Source organism: Rhipicephalus microplus, chromosome 6 (genome assembly GCF_043290135.1).
Source record: "Rhipicephalus microplus isolate Deutch F79 chromosome 6, USDA_Rmic, whole genome shotgun sequence".
Taxonomy (NCBI): domain Eukaryota; kingdom Metazoa; phylum Arthropoda; class Arachnida; order Ixodida; family Ixodidae; genus Rhipicephalus; species Rhipicephalus microplus.
The window spans coordinates 168,365,097-168,381,092 of record NC_134705.1 but is presented as its reverse complement, the minus strand read 5'-3'; the positions used below and the strand labels follow the sequence as shown (position 1 = coordinate 168,381,092).

Genomic DNA, 15,996 nt, shown 5'->3' with positions numbered 1-15,996 from the left:
CCTACGCGGTAAAAGGAACAGTCCCACTCTCGCACTCGTCTCCTCGTTTTTCAAGAACACGCACTAGCACACTGCAACGTGGCGTTGTTGTCCGCCGGCGGTGTTACCAATTGCCCGTCTTATGACGTCGGTTTTGAGAGCGCGCTCCTTGGTGCAGGCCTGCGTGCATCCGCCTATGAGTTAGAACTGTCGCTGCCACTGGAAGTCATATTAGACTGCGATCTCATTGGTTTAGTGCTCCTTCGCTTCCGTGCTCTATTTGCGTTCTTTATTTGCTCTGTTGGTACCGTAAGACGAAACTTCAATGCACTGAATGAAATTAGATGCGCCACCTCTTGTTCTCTCTGTTTTTCTGGCTACTAACATAAATGAGCTTCACGAAGAGACAACGGGTATCTGTATGGCTGATGCACGTTATCTGATACACCCCGGCTTAGCCATTGAAGTCTGGATAATTCATATCTGTGCTTTCCATGACGATAGTTATAGCGCGAGAACAAAACGACGACACAGAGACAAGAAGGACACGAAAGTTCCTGCACTGATCTGGGCGACACTGGGGCTTTTTTTTGGGGGTGGGGGGGGGGGGGGGGCTAGTACAACTGCAATAAGACTCTGAAAGGTAGGCGATATGGGACAACTTGTGACAGAGAGGCGTTACGCACGAAGCCATATAAGACCATTGGTTAACCGGAGGTCCTGTGGCATTCGGGAAGAGAGTACAATGCCTGCTGATTATATCTACATTGGTGATAAGTGGCTGATAAAAACGTGACCAGAAACTCTTGCTGCCTTCGAGATCAGAAATTTTTATGCTGCAGGTGGAACGAAAGAACATGCCTGAAAGGCGACGAACACCCACAAACACGCCTGTGAGAGGTGCGTGCTGCTTTGGCAAAGAGATAGCGCGACAAATACGTTCACATCACTGCCCTGTTGGAATGTTTTCTGAGTGGCGTCACTGACGTGTTCGATCGGTGTTTCTTCGATGAGCCGCGCAAGTGCTCCACAGGCGCTTCTGATGCCACGCGCCTTCTAGGTGCATTTTTATCAGCGCTTCTATCGCGCACTCCGCACTGTCGTCGTGCCATGACCACCGTAGAACGAGCTCGGAGCAAACTCGTCTGCCCGAGAAACTCAGACCATCCTTAATAGCACCCCTGAACTCAAGGTTCACTGCCTGTACTATCGCGAGCTAGATGGCGTGCGCTGTGCAGTAAACAAGGCTTCTCACTATTTACGCCTCAGCTTCCCTCCTTAAGGCATGCTGGCGGGTAAGCAGAGTTCTACTGTTCTTTTGCTATAGAGCACAACACTAAAAAATACACACAAAGCAAACCGTAAGGAAGATGCACGTCAGTAGCCCCGCTGCGGTACGTGGTCTAGTGGCTAAGGTACTCGGCTGCTGACCCGCAGGTCGCGGGATCAAATCCGGGCTGCGGCGGCTGCATTTCCGATGGAGGCGGAAATGTTGTAGGCCCGTGTGCTCAGATTTGAGTGCACGTTGAGGAACCCCAGGTGGTCGAAATTTCCGGAGCCCTCCACTACGGCGTCTCTCATAACCATGTGGTGGTTTTGGGACGTTAAACCCCACATATCAATAAAATCAACGCATGTCAGTAACAGATTGCATGAACGAACGTAATGAGTCATATCTTCTGCTTAGTCATGTCGAAACTGAGACCCCTCCCCCAAGGACAATGAACTACTCTAAGAGGCACGTGTGTGCAAGAAACTTATAGACTAGTTTGTTATTATTACACAATTACTTGATTATAGAAACCGTTCAAACGGAAGGGTCATATATTCAGGAAAGTTTTGCGGGCATAACTCCCTGAGTGCAACATGGGAGAGGGTTCTCGACACAAGCCAGACAAGGACGTCCAGCCAGCCGCTACGAGCACAGGTCCGCGTGAGAAATCGCGGATAGTAGGGAGTTTTAGAATTGCGCACCGCGAGCCCTTGCGGTGCGGTCGCTGCCACTGCGTGTGCGTCGTAACGCGAGTCAGCGTTCACGTTCGCGGACCGCACGCAAAAAATCCGAAATTGCGTGCGGTAATGGCGGCCCGCATGTGGCCCGCAAGCGCTGGTTTCGAGGCTACGGTATCGCTGCGATCGTGCGTTGCGGATCGCAGCAGGGCAAACGCTATTCTAAAACTCATATGGTGCCCGCTACGCACGCAACGCCCGCAGCGCTTGCAAACGGTATTCTAAAGCTCCCTAGTATCGTCCCTTTGCGCCAGCTTTCTTTTTACGACCCCCCACCCCCAAAAAAGAGAAAAAAAAATTACGGCATATTCACGGGGTGAATGATGATGAATGGGCGAAGCTCCGGAGGGATTCATCGGTAAACTGTGAATCTTCCGTGTAATTCGCCCAGTCGATCATCATGTAAAGACGTGAGAAACGCTGTGTGTGTATATACACAAATCAACTTTTATTTGTTCTTAGACGATGGATGGCTTGCGATGTCCCTTGCCTCGCGCGCTCGCACATCGGGATTCTGTCTGCGAGCGCGCGCTGCTGCCGCCTTGCGCTCTCTCCGCTGTGCAGCCTTATCCATCCGGCGACTCCGAGCGCGCGCCAACAGCGAACGGATTTTATTACAACGCTCCCCCAGCGTACGTCGCCGCACTAAATCAAACGATTGCCTTCAACCAATGACACGCGCCATATGTGACATCATTCCTATTTTATAAGATCTCGCGTCTTTCATCAACTACAAGTACCGCTTTCTAGTTTATAACATCTTGCATCTTTTCATCATCAGCTACAAGTACCACCATCTAGTAAACACTACAAGAACTAAACGAGAGGTTGCTACATACAGGAGACGGTACCGCCATCTAGTGAACACTGCAAGAACTAAACTAGAGGTGGCTACATACAGGGGACGGTACCGCCATCTAGTGAACACTGCAAGAACTAAACTAGAGGTGGCTACATACAGGCTACAGGGGACGCACAGCCCACGCCCTAAGGAGCTTCGCCCCTAAAAACTTGGGGCGCACGCTTCGATAGGCGCAAACGACACGTAAAAACACCCGCTGCGAAGCCCAGTGATCCTTGAGAGCCGTGCTTTTTGTTTCAAAGCACTAGCCTCGAGGAATGCTCTCTCCTTTGCGTAACTTCTGTTGATAGGGACTCGCTAGTACTGGGTTGCCGTTGATGGGTACTTTGTGTCAAATCGGCTACTTTTCCACCTGTTTGGCGACGATAATTTTCAGTTAGCGCAAGGGCTACCTTTAATTTCCGGTTTTATTTATTCATCATTTATTGAAGAGAAATCTGTTGATAGTACCACTCAAGTTTTATTCGGATTTAAATAGACAATGACTTGGCTGTTTTCGCTGCACTTCGCTTGAGTTCTGGCACCTTTTCAATACCACACTATACGTCAACCCTGCTTATTATGCACTGGGCAGGTCATCAATGTTTCGTGTGCGACGGCTGGTATTTTTAACTGTCGCTCAGTCACAGACGTGTGCGTCAATACGCGAGTTCTTCAGACACAGACATGAGTTGCCGTATCAGTTTTGGGGGGTGTTTAAAATGGGTTGAGCCAGGGTGCAGGTTTCCGGTTTCAGAGGGTCTCCTTTATTAGGGTTTCCATTTCATCTCTGAGACTTGTATAGCAGCTGCATAAGTGCAGGCACGTGGGGCACTATACTGACATCGCTGATGTCGGGTATAGGGAACCGAAGCTCAAGTTTGCGAAGCGATGACAACGCCCCTTCTGGCCCTGGCGGCGAGCTCCGGAACACTTGAGGAGAGACGCGAGAGAGGTCGCAGGCGAGTGAGTGTGTTTCGCCGAAACGGGAGTGCATGTGACACGCGTGCAACGCGTTCTGCAGTCGGTGCGGCGAACTTGGGCGCCGTGCCGTCAGCTTGGCACGCTCGCTGTGCGAAGTTGCCTTTCCGCGATAAAAGAAGCGGCCCCACGGAAGCGTCGCCGAGGTCCGAAGTATTCTGTTGTGGGCTGCCACTGTAATGCAGAAAACACCAAGGGACGCTCTCCATGTGTAAAGCTGTATCAGTTTCCCATCTAGTCACTGCCGGCGAACACAGCCACGTTGGCGAAAGATAGCGCAAGCATGGCACGAGAGCCGAAAAAAAAAAGCAAGCGATTCAACTTGACTTGCTGTGGTTAAACTTAGCTTGCTGCTTCGCGGCGACGTCGGCGGGCCACGCGCGGCACGGAGGACATGACTCTAAATCTTCTCGGACATTTTAATTCCATGACCGCATAACTTTAGTTTTAGGGGCGAAGCTCCTTAAGACCTCACGATGTCCGCCGTCTCCCGTCTGTCCTTAACACGTCTTCATGTGTCCGGGATTTTTGAACCATTTTCCATGTAACCTTCAACTTATAAGCAACAGAGGGCGTTGGTGGTAACCGTTTTGCATGTAACCTTCAACTTATAAGCAACAGAGGGCGCTGTGGTTACTTGTAGATGTACAGAAGGTCACGCTAGAGATAAAAGATAAATACAAATATCTGGGCGTATGGATAAGCAATGGGTCCGAGTACCTAAGGGAACACGATATATACGTGTTGACTAAAGGTAACAGGAATGCACCGGTAATGAAAAACAGGGCACTGTGGAATTACAATAGGTATGTTGTTGTGAGAGGAGTATGGAAAGGGGTCATGGTTCCTGGTTTGACGTTCGGCAATGCGGTTTTGTGCATGAGATTACAAGTTCAAGCAACATTAGAAATTAAGCAACGTGGAATAGGTAGGCTTGCCTTAGGAGCTCACGGGAATACACCAAATCAGGAAGTACAAGGTGATATGGGATGTACATCATTTGAGAGCAGAGAAGCTAGAAGCAAGATAAAATTTGAGAAGCGATTGAGAGAAATGGGGGAGGAGCGTTGGGCTAGGTAGGTATTCAGCTACTTGTTGTACATGAAGAATGTCGATACAAAATGAAGGAAACGAATTAGAAAAATTACTGGTAAATACTTAGAAAACAGCAGCGGGCTAAACCAAAAAGAATTATCGGTTAAGAAGAAGGCGAGGGAACCTGAGACCAATATGTCGAGAATTGGCACGGTTAACAAGTCCGCACTAGAGATCTATCGAACTTATAAGCAGGAAATTGCCAAGGAAAGGATCTATGATAATATTCTGAGTAGTTCTTTACTGTTTGAGGCCAGGACCGGAGTATTGCGAACCAAGACATATCGAACCAAATACCAAGGGGAGACGCGGTGTGCAGTGCATGTGGCGAGGAAGACCAAACTACCGAACACTTGATAATGTTCTGTAAAGGGCTTCACCCTATAGTTCAGGATGATGGCGCAGAGTTTATGAAAGCACTGGGGTTTAGGGACAGGGAGGGCAAAATAGACTTTAAGCGGGTAGAAATAACTAGAGGGAGGTTATCTGTTGGGTGGCTAAAGTCAAGGCATGACTGAAAATTAAACCCTTCACTGCAAAGTACGAATCCTCAACCTCACTATTTGAAAGAAAAAAAAAATCTAGTTTTTGATTCAATAAGTATTACGGCTTGGTGGCGCTAGCCACCGCCCGATCTAAAGGGTACAGCCATATCTATCCATCCATCCATCCAAGTGATGGCGCTGCTGACAACGCTATATATATATATATATATATATATATATATATATATATATATATATATATATATATATATATATATATATATATTAGGGAAAGAAGTGTATACCTAAGGGCTCGTTTTTCCGTGTTTTAACACAATATTTATGAGATCAAACAGACAGTAATGCCAAGGAATGTACAGGGGAAGTTATTAGAACCAATGGAATGTAAATAAGATGAAAGAAAAGTGGATGAAAAAATAAACAGCCGTGAGCAAGAATCGAACCTACGACCTTCGAATACCGCGTTCGATGCTCTAACCACTGAGCTACCACAGCGGCCTTCGCTCCATCCACTTTTTGGGTTTATATGTGAATTTAGAAGTAGGAGTGACAGTCAGGGCCATCTATAAGCGAAACGACGAGTGTGAAAACACTCTTATGCGCATGTTTGGCGTCACGTAGCACGTGAACTTATTATGAGTGGGCAGCTGAATAATTGTCCCTCTTATATGTATATATATATATATATATATATATATATATATATATATATATATATATATATATATATATATATATATATATATATATATATATATATATATATATATATATATATATATATATATATATATATATATATATATATATATATATATATATATATATATATATATATATATATATATATATATAACCACGTTCCATACCACACAATCTCTTCTCTCATATGGACGAAGACGAACGCAGGAAAGCGCGACGCGCTGAGTATCAGCGTCGCCGTCGACGGGAAGCTACCGCGGAGACAAAAGAGAAAGAAGCGGATGCAAAGCGGCGACGGCAACAACAAAGTTCTACACCACAGACTGGGGCTAAGGAAGCGAAGGCTAAGCGGGAAAAACGCCAAGCTGACGCACAGTTGAGAGAACTTGAAGCGTATGCAAGGCAGCAATACCGACAAGAGAATTCTACACCAGAGACGATAGCTAATGAAGCTGTGATAATGAAGTCAAAACGTAACCCGAAACTCGGAACCTCATATCAGCTATAAAGAAGAATCACCGCTATATCACAATCGGTCTCAGCACTATCTCTTTGAATAAAAAAAACATATAAGTAGCACAACCACAATCAGTCTCAGTACTATCTCAACTTTAATCGCAATAATCCCCTCCGAAAGCTTCGCCCGATAATTATCTTGAAGCAGCTTGAAATGCAGTGATTTTTGTATTTATTTTTTTCAGCACGCCGCAAATGTATGCACATGACAGTACACGGTTGCTACAGCTAGATACCACATCAAAGCAACAATTATATGGTTTCCATAAACGTTAACACAGCACATCGTACAGTACGCGGCTTCATTTCGGCAGAATGAGACTTACCTAGAGGCATACGGCGTACATGGTATTATGACGGAGGACCCGAGAAATATATTTAACAGTGACGCGGGCGTCTTAGTCTTCTGTCATCTGCTCCAAAACACAAACTTGACGAACGAGCTTTACTCCTTTTGTTAGATTCGCTTCTCGAAAGTGCTTGTCCAGCTGAAAGATCTTTATGAAGCCGCACTGCAGGTGGTACAGTGGGAGGTGACTCAAACGCAGCATGCGCTCTTTGCACGAGCACGTAAACGAGCGGCAGCGCATTGAAGGGAAGGGAAAACGCGCGTTATACGTCTCCAGTTTCTACTTTTCCACCAAAGATGCCGCTGCCTGTTCAGAGTCGCAGCGCCACCATGCGTTGCTTCGGCTTCCTATCGCCGCGAGTTTAAAAGCAATTCGTGTTTAGAACGGGTGATCCATCAGTCACGGATGTGGGATGACACGTGTGAGCCACCAGGATGTTCCTGTTGATTGTCTTCTTTTAGTTTGTGCAGGCATAGGCATGTAACGTGGTGTATTTTCGTGTGCAGAAAAGTGCGTCTGCGCGTCTTTTTGTCATGCATCTCAGTGAACTATGCTGTGAATCCATGTTTTATTGTGTGACAGATTACTCTGCATGAGTGCCTCCAGCGTCGCTGACTTGGTACAATATCAATTATTCGTGACAAGTACTTGTGTCAACTTTATTTGTGCTTGAACTGTACACATTTCTCACGAGAGAATTGACACACGTTTTGCGCTGCCATCTTTTCTTGTTTAATCTGTCACAGGTTTTGAGACGGGGTTGTAGCACGTAGCAAGCTCAGTGTCTAGGAGGCATAGTCTTGTAAACTTTCACATGGCAAGCTGCTTTTGCTCGGGGATGTGTCCATCCCTCGGTGACCACCTACTCCCCCACTGCTCATGCGCCAGCTTTCATCTCCTTCTCCTCGCGTGAGCACGAACGAGGGGGAATGAGGTGTCAGAGCGCTGCCGGCACTTCGTTTCTTCTCTCCCATTTATCTCTCCGTCACAGCTGTGAACTCGTGTATAAGGCTGTGTTCGCTCGCGTCGTTGCAGTCTCCTAGCAGCGCTGGGTGTTCACTTTGTGGCGTGCACACGGTAATACACACAAATTGGAGGGGGTGGGTAACATTAACGGCACGCAACATATACACAGCTCCACACACAAATGAAACATACGCGGAAACAAACAAATGGAAACAAAAATGAAAAAAGTGAACACCAGCACTGCTTTGCTACCGCACATGGTTTCCCTTTAGTAGGGGATGGTGTAGTTTCTTGAGCGCAATTTCTCATAGACGTTTCTTCAATAATATTATTTGGGGTTTGGTGTCTCAGCACCATGATATGATCATTAGAGATACCGTGGTGGAGAGCTCAGAAAATGTCGACAATCTACTGTTATTTAACATGCATCGACATCGCTTGAGCATATCATCACCCTCGATACGCGACCGCATCAGCATCCAAGCACCCTAACCTTTACTCCAATATGGTGTATGGGGTAAGGAGAGAGCAGGCTAGTAGGATTTCTAAAAGACCCCTCCCGTCCTCCTCCCCCCCCCCCCCCACCGCCAAAGAGAAATAAAAGAGACAAAAAGACGTGTCGGCAGGTCTGTCGAAGCGTTCAGTGGACCTTCTCTTCTTCTGCCAGCAATTCAGCAGATGGTCAGATGTCGTTTGTTTGGCGGATGCTCTAGAGACTGTCAGAACCACACACCGTGCAATCTGTCAACCTCTCAACCTAGACTGACGTACGAGGTGTTGCTGAGCCTCGAAGAAGCCCCAGAGTTGTTCCTTGCCTTTTTCTGTTTGTATTATATATATATATATATATATATATATATATATATATATATATATATATATATATATATATATATATATATATATATATATATATATATATATATATATATATATATATATATATATATATGAATTCCTTGCTTCTTTTTTTTCTTTATCATATTATTGTGCTGTGGTGCCGTTTCTGAGCTACACTCCAGACCAGTCTAATCGAGGAAACGATGCCGACAAAGTCTGAATTAACGTCTTAGACCGCATGGAAAAATCAGTGCGATTTTTTTTTCGCCATATGCGAGGAGATGTTCGGCTCCTTATATCTTCGCTTGAAGTGATTGAGCGTACAACACACGAACTTTTCATAAAAGAGAAATGGAATATACGGCTTGAAAATGGTCAGAATTCTAACAGTGAAATATGGAGATGAGAAAAATACCACCATGACGCACACGTTACACTAATTTCTCGCAGTAACGCCCAAAACATGAATGAAGCGCTGTACGTAAAAGTGGTAGTTTAAGCAACACGCAGCAAATGTAAAAAAAGAACATCCGTTATGCGTAATGTAATTACGGTGAAAAGAATACTGCAACACCATATATGCCCGCCATCTTCACGTGTTTATTTTTATCTGTCAGCTGTTTCACTGCCACCCACTGCCGTTCATTCACTACAGCCACATCATGGTTATATATTTCACGACCCAGCGCTCCTTCTCTCAATGTTGAATCGTCACCATCCATTAGCGTTCTGTGTGGTTTAGGAGCCAATGGCAAATACCCGGCGTCTCGTCTGAATCGAAGGAATTAGCATAAGGTCGCAGGAAACTGTTCGAGTGAGAACCCGAGATTAATGAATGGTGACTGTTCTGACAGGGACGTTGCCCCGTATCTTGTCTTATTCGTAGCCATTTAGCTTGGACATTTCTTCGCCTTAACGGAGGCGTGTTGATTCGAAATAACGCAAAGGATGTAGATATGAAATGAAAAAAGAAAAAAAAACGCACTTGAGGGGGGAGAATCGGGGGAACGCTATAGTACAGCTATATACCAGGCGTCTATATCTCATTTCCATTCACGATTACGGGTATGCACGGGGAGAAGTACCTTCTCGGATCTTCGTGACGTAATTAGTCTAAGTGCATTCACCCCTGCTTCGTTAAGCATGATGCGCGACTAAGCCTCAGTTGGGGGTGAGGGTTAACAAGAAAGGGGGGTTTGTCGGACCACACTATACAGCGTGTCGGATTGGTAACTCGAGACTGCCGATGGGCGGGTAAGCTGTACAAAGAGACATTTCTTTTCCTTTAGGTATTACTTCGAGAGGAGTCTGGAGTCATTCATTTTCCGCAGCTATATTCCGCTAATTAGAATGACACCCGGTCTCTCAAGGGCTGGTCCAGGTTGGGTAATTCTGTTTCGCGCGTTGGTGGACTCGCATTTGGACGGAGATTCCAGCCCTTGGCGCGAGCACGGAGCTTCGGCGAAGTGCTCTAACTACAAATTGCGCACCGCCGGCAGCTGTCGGTAGGTGTTAACCACGCTGCAGCACACCACGATAGGAACCTATAGTGTCAGTGAACATTAGTGTAGATTAGTAACATACCCAGAGCGCAATGAAAAGTTTGAAGACGTTGGAGTAGCCTCTAATGGATACTGATTAAAAGACTGCGTGTCCAGGTTGTAGACTGCCTATAAAGTACTTTGCCTAAGCTCTGGTTTTCTGTTGTTAGCTGATAGACGTACTTCATTTCATGTCATGTATTTTACCTTAATGACCGCCACAGGGGGGGGGGGGGGATAAACAACAAGAGGGAAGCAGGGAGGTTAACCAGGCACATGCCCGGTTTGCTACGCTACGCTGGGGGAATGGGAAGGGGGCATAAAGATGAGAGTGAGGAAAGAGAAGAGAAAGAGAGAGAAAAAAAACAAAAAAAGAGGATTGTTAGTCAATCGGTTGGCGCGTATGCAGCGGTGGCACTACACAAAAGTTAAAAGGTGGTCACGTAGGCCTGTAGTCCTCAAAAAGCACAAGACAGCTTTGACTGCTTTTTGAGCCGACGAAAGGCGATGACGGTGTTCCAGTAGCATCTGCACAGAGAGTGGCCGATCGTCCAATTGTCCCAATGCGTCGGAAAGCTTCTGTCTTTCAGAGGCAAATCGAGGGCAATGGCATATCAGATAATCTATGTCTTCTTTGGTGCACCAGATGTCACATTCCGCATTGTCGGTCAATCTGATGAGGGTTCTATATGCTTTTGTGAAGGCAACCCCCAACCAAAGGCAAGAAAGAAGTGAAGCTTCATGTTGACGAAGTCCGGATGAAGGTCGAAGTTCCAGTCGAGGGTTTATTTGGTAAAGTGTCGTATGTCTTATGCTTGGGGTGTTCCACTCGTGCAGACTCAGACTACGTGCCAGGTGACGAAGTTGCTTTGCAGCGTCAGTCCTTGACAAAGGAATCGGAAGGGTGTGCTCTTCTTGGTGCGATGTGCGAGCCGCGTTGTCTGCGGAATCATTGCCACTGATCCCACAATGGCCTGGAAGCCACTTAAACTTGACCTCGTGGCCTGTTTCTGTGACGTGGTGAACAAGCTTGACAACTTCAGTCAGTCCTTCGATGAGGTTGCCATGAACAATTAACTTACGACCCCCCCAGTGGTGTTACATAAGGGGTGGGGTATACGATATAATGAGGAAAAAACTACGGAGACTGTTCACACACAAAAAAATCTTGTTAATGCGCCCGTGAAGGCAGTTGAGGTGACGATGGAAGCGATGTGGAGAAGAAGGCCGTTCCAGTCTTTGGCTGTGCGATAAAAAAATGATGACGAGCAAGCAACAATGCGCGCACTTGGACGAGCAACGTCATATGAAGGGCCTATGCACTGTGAAATGCGTGAAGGGGGAGAAATGTAAGGTGCGTGACGAAGTGAACTGTTGTAGAACTTGTAATATAATGATAAGCTCGAGATACGACGACGATGAGCCATCGATTCCAACCCAGAATCTTCTTTTCAAAAATTAAACACTGATGTCGTATGAGAACGATCAGTGAATACACCTTACTGCGCGACTCTGACTCGATGGCGTCGCTGAGGTAGTTCTGATGAGTATTCTATATGGGCAATGCATATTCGAGCTTAGGAATGACCAATGTTTTATATGCGTGTAGTTTGCAGACCCCCACTGACTTCATTACACGAACTATGTATAAAAGAAGAAGTTATTTTTTCTGCCTTGCTATGTTCATTTACTGCAGCTCTTAAAAATGTAAACGGATTGAAAATTTTATGCCTATGGACCGGTAAACTAACAAAATACAAAGGGAAGGCTATCATAAGGTACAAAAATAAGGGTATGAAGGCATACATGAATTTCAATTTTGTTTACAACTATTGCTATTATAAATACATATGCTCTGAAACGTTCAGTACGCGTAAATAATAAAGATAGTTGTGCAATAAAGGAAGCACTATTTACTAATTTCAGTCAACTCATATTTTTACCGATGCACTAAACAACAACATCGCTAAATCACACTACGACAGAATTGTGTCACTGATATACTCTACAATAGGGTCATCAGGCTCTGATTTCAGCAGAGTAGAATCATATATAAATCGACAAATTTTCAGAGGTCTCTTTGAAGGGAATGCAGCCTAATTAAGGGGACTCGACAACCTATAGCTCCAATTAAAATATCACCCTTATGGCGTAGAAGTGGGGGTCTGCCAAATCTCAAGGGATACTTCGAGGAGGCTGGTATATTTTGTGTTCGCGCCAATCGGAGCATCGTATACAGTCTTAAGGCGCTAGACGCCCCGCTAGATAAGGCCATTCAGTTGCACCACGGGTAAACCCCGAGACAGGTGGCTTGAATTTCATAAATAATTAACGCTAAGTGTACTACGTCTCGAATACAAAACAAAATGAAGCAGCGGAGTGACTTGCTATCGGGCTCAATGTCGGAGAGGCACAGGATTTCGCTTGTCGCCCAAATGAGCCACAATCAAATTACGTGCAATGATTTCTCCTACAGGCAGCGTTGTATTTTTTTGTCAACTCGTGAGTTATATGGGTATTCGCGCATGTTTAAATATCACCTATCAGCGCAGATGGCGTGATTAAAGAGCCTTAAGTATCAGTTAGTGGGTGGGGATAGAATATTTATGCGACATTTTTATTATATTTATTTCACGATATTTATATTGTTTTCAAGCAGCGGTCTGATAGTTGCAACACATAAGCGTCGTTATACATCCAATAATCTTCGATTATGGACATTCACATTAAGACATATAATGACATGTGTACATACAAAGACTCGCGCTGTGAATACTTATACCAGCCTGTCTTTACGTGTGTTCACTTCTTCGCGCTTCACATTGCTAGTATAGGTCAATTCATTACTGCGCATACGGATTGGTCCACCTCTGATTGTCCGCCATTGGCTTCATTAGTTTCCTTCGCAAAGTGCACTCGTGTGGGTGAAGGGAGGCGTAGAGTTCTTTAAATTTAACTGGAGGAGACTCTGGCGCTGCGACTGTTCCGCGACCATAGGAATGAAGGTAAAAGATGAATTTGCTTAGTCTTCGTATTTGTGGTGGACGAATCGCAATTGTGGCTTCGTTTTATTGCTGTGTTAAGGTTTTGTTTTGTAATAAAAAGGAACCCCTTTGAACTTCGTGACCCGATTTGAAATGTAAGCCTTAAAAGATTCTGGTGGTGAAGCATGAACCGCTGAACATTTCCTGATTTTCGTTTCGTGTCAAAACAGCTCCAAGCGGCGCGAACATAAACGAAGCCAAAGGTACGACGATTAGACGAATCCGTGTGCTACCAATCATTTTCATTCTCGCTGAAGCACGGTGCGTTTCAGCTCTCATAAACACTAGCGCCAGAGTTCTCTCTAGTGTATTTAAAGGAAACTCTGTTAAGCGATGACTATAAGTTTCTGATAATTAGCTCTTTATTACAACAGTCAACCAGCCTTAATATAAGTTACTTAATACGCCTCGACGAATCAGTGGCTAGGGTGCTAGGCCGCTGACTCGAAGGTCGCTGGTTCGATCCCAGCTGCGGCGGTGTCACTTCAATCGAGGTGACATGGTCTTTAGAGGCGCCGTGTATGGTGCAATGTCAGTGCGCCCTAAGGAACAAAAAATGGCCAAAATTTCCGGAGTCCTTAACTACAGCGTCTCTCATAACCATATCGTATTTTCGGAAAAGTAAAGCCTCACTAATTATTAGTAATAGTATAAGTTGCCTTATTGACTTTTATCAGGCAGTGTATCGGTTCAATTTGCTCTTCAAGAGGACAAAACTCACGGCAGAATACTGAAGCGCATATAGCATCTAACCCAGTCAACCTATCAAGTTCATCAATTGTACGAACATATTCAGAAGCCTAATATTATTTGGTATGCTGTGCGCGCATGTGCTGCCGAATGTGCTGTGTTTATCTCTCTTCCCTCTCTGCTCTCTATCTTTCACCTACATCATCCCCCTTCCATGCGCAGGGTAGAAAACCGGCTGCCTATAGGCTGGTTAACCTTTTCTGTTTCCTGAGAAAACGCTTCTAATAAAACTTGTTCCCAAAAGTGTTGCGGTACGCCTTGAATCAAGGCGATTGCAGGCCTCTTTATACAACTATAGTACTTCGTGTAATGAAAAGCATTGGTGAACCATAAAGCAATAACTAGACATGGCCTTCCTGGTTCAAAGCTGACCCTCGTGCCACGAAAACCTACTAATTATCTTCAGAAGTCTGGTGCTGCGCTTCGCCTGAAGCTGTGACCACGAGATCGCTATAATAAATGGCTCCACGTGCAAGTGGTGACAAGAGTTTCATCAGGAAATGGGCCGCGTGAGACGGATTGTCTCTCAAGACGCGTCCTTCACGTAGCCAATGTGCACGAGCTGTGGAAGGAAATTACATTCACGTGTAATCCAGTATATCACAGTTCATTAGCCTACCCACAGTCGATTTGTCGTGGCGTGGTAGGAAAAATATAGAGCAGCGATAAGTCATTACGTTCTCTGTGCGTTTCAGAAACACCCTAGAGAAAGAAAGGTCCCGAGGCTCGCCGACACTCTTTTTGATGAAAAAGGGCGGAGATGACGCAAATGGCTGGAATGTTACTTTTTTTTCGTAATATGCAGGAAATAAATCTCCTCGGGATCCCCATGACTTCGCATTAACTCAGGGTCACTGGAAACAGCCGAACACCTCTTCCGTGTACGCAATCACTTTTTTTTCTTTTTATTTGTGTGTGTGTCGGGGAGGGGAGTTACACTTTTTTTGCTTTTTCGGGCTTATAGACAGCCCCCTTTGACCTGTTGCTAGTCATACGAAAGCACCCGGCTGAGCTGTGTCTCGCGGTGTCACTTAATTATCTAAGGTATTTCTCCTACTTGGGTGGTGGTCATTCAGCCGCTTCTGAGCGCGCTCACCACATCGTAACTAATTGTGCCCGACTCTCTGCAGGGAGGTGAGAGCAGAGGGGAAGAGGGGGCAGTGTAAGAGTGAACAATGCGCCACCTCTTCCTAGTTTCTCTAGTCCTTCATTTGGAAGTTTTTGTCTTAGGTATTTATCGATGCGTTGACACATGGTACGTTCACAAAAACTCACACGGTCTCATACGCGCTTCCGTAGGCCGACTTCAGGGTGAAAGCCAAAACGCACTTTTGTAAATTACACAAGCAATTGAATACTGTCAAAAAGTGTTCCTAGAAACATTGCGACAAGAAAAAATCATAATAAATCATGAACGCATGCACTTAGGCGCGTACATGTGCACCCACGCTGGAGCGTACACTCGCAAACACACACACACACACACACACCCACGTACACATGCACGCACATCAAAACCGCAGTATGCAGTCACTTTGGTGTTTTCGAGCAATAGACGAAAAAAAAACATACCCATAGGGCGTCATCTTTTTATTCACCTAAAGCTCTCGAAATCGCAGAGCAGACTACACCGATCTGTAAACGAGGAAGAGAGAGCTTGAGAGGCAGTGAGAATACGAATATTGATGAACCGTTCAGAAAGAGGAAGCAGACCCCATGCACTCTGGCGGCACGTGCGCCATTTTCACCAGTCTTATTAAGCATAGTGATGAACATCCCCGTGGGATGTATAGATATGAGTATCTTGTTGCTGAGCCAACAGCCCCTGTTTTTTTTTGTCCCAATTCCTGGAAAAGAAAAACAAAAGGCGGAAGG

The 15,996-nt window shown here is 45.4% G+C and overlaps 1 protein-coding gene across 4 annotated transcripts in view; it reads right to left on the bottom strand.

Annotated features, from left to right (window-relative positions):
• LOC119167171 (uncharacterized) overlaps window positions 1–15,996 on the bottom strand; it is a 203,207-nt gene that overhangs the window by 76,783 nt on the left and 110,428 nt on the right. For 2 of the 4 annotated variants that reach the window (XR_005109174.2, XR_012884025.1), the window contains exon 1: window positions 6,957–7,332. The exons of the other annotated variants lie outside the window; for them this stretch is intronic. The gene's annotated coding sequence lies outside the window, so the exon portion shown is untranslated. Of the gene's footprint in view, window positions 1–6,956; window positions 7,333–15,996 lie in introns of those variants that run through there. 4 annotated transcript variants of the gene reach the window in all.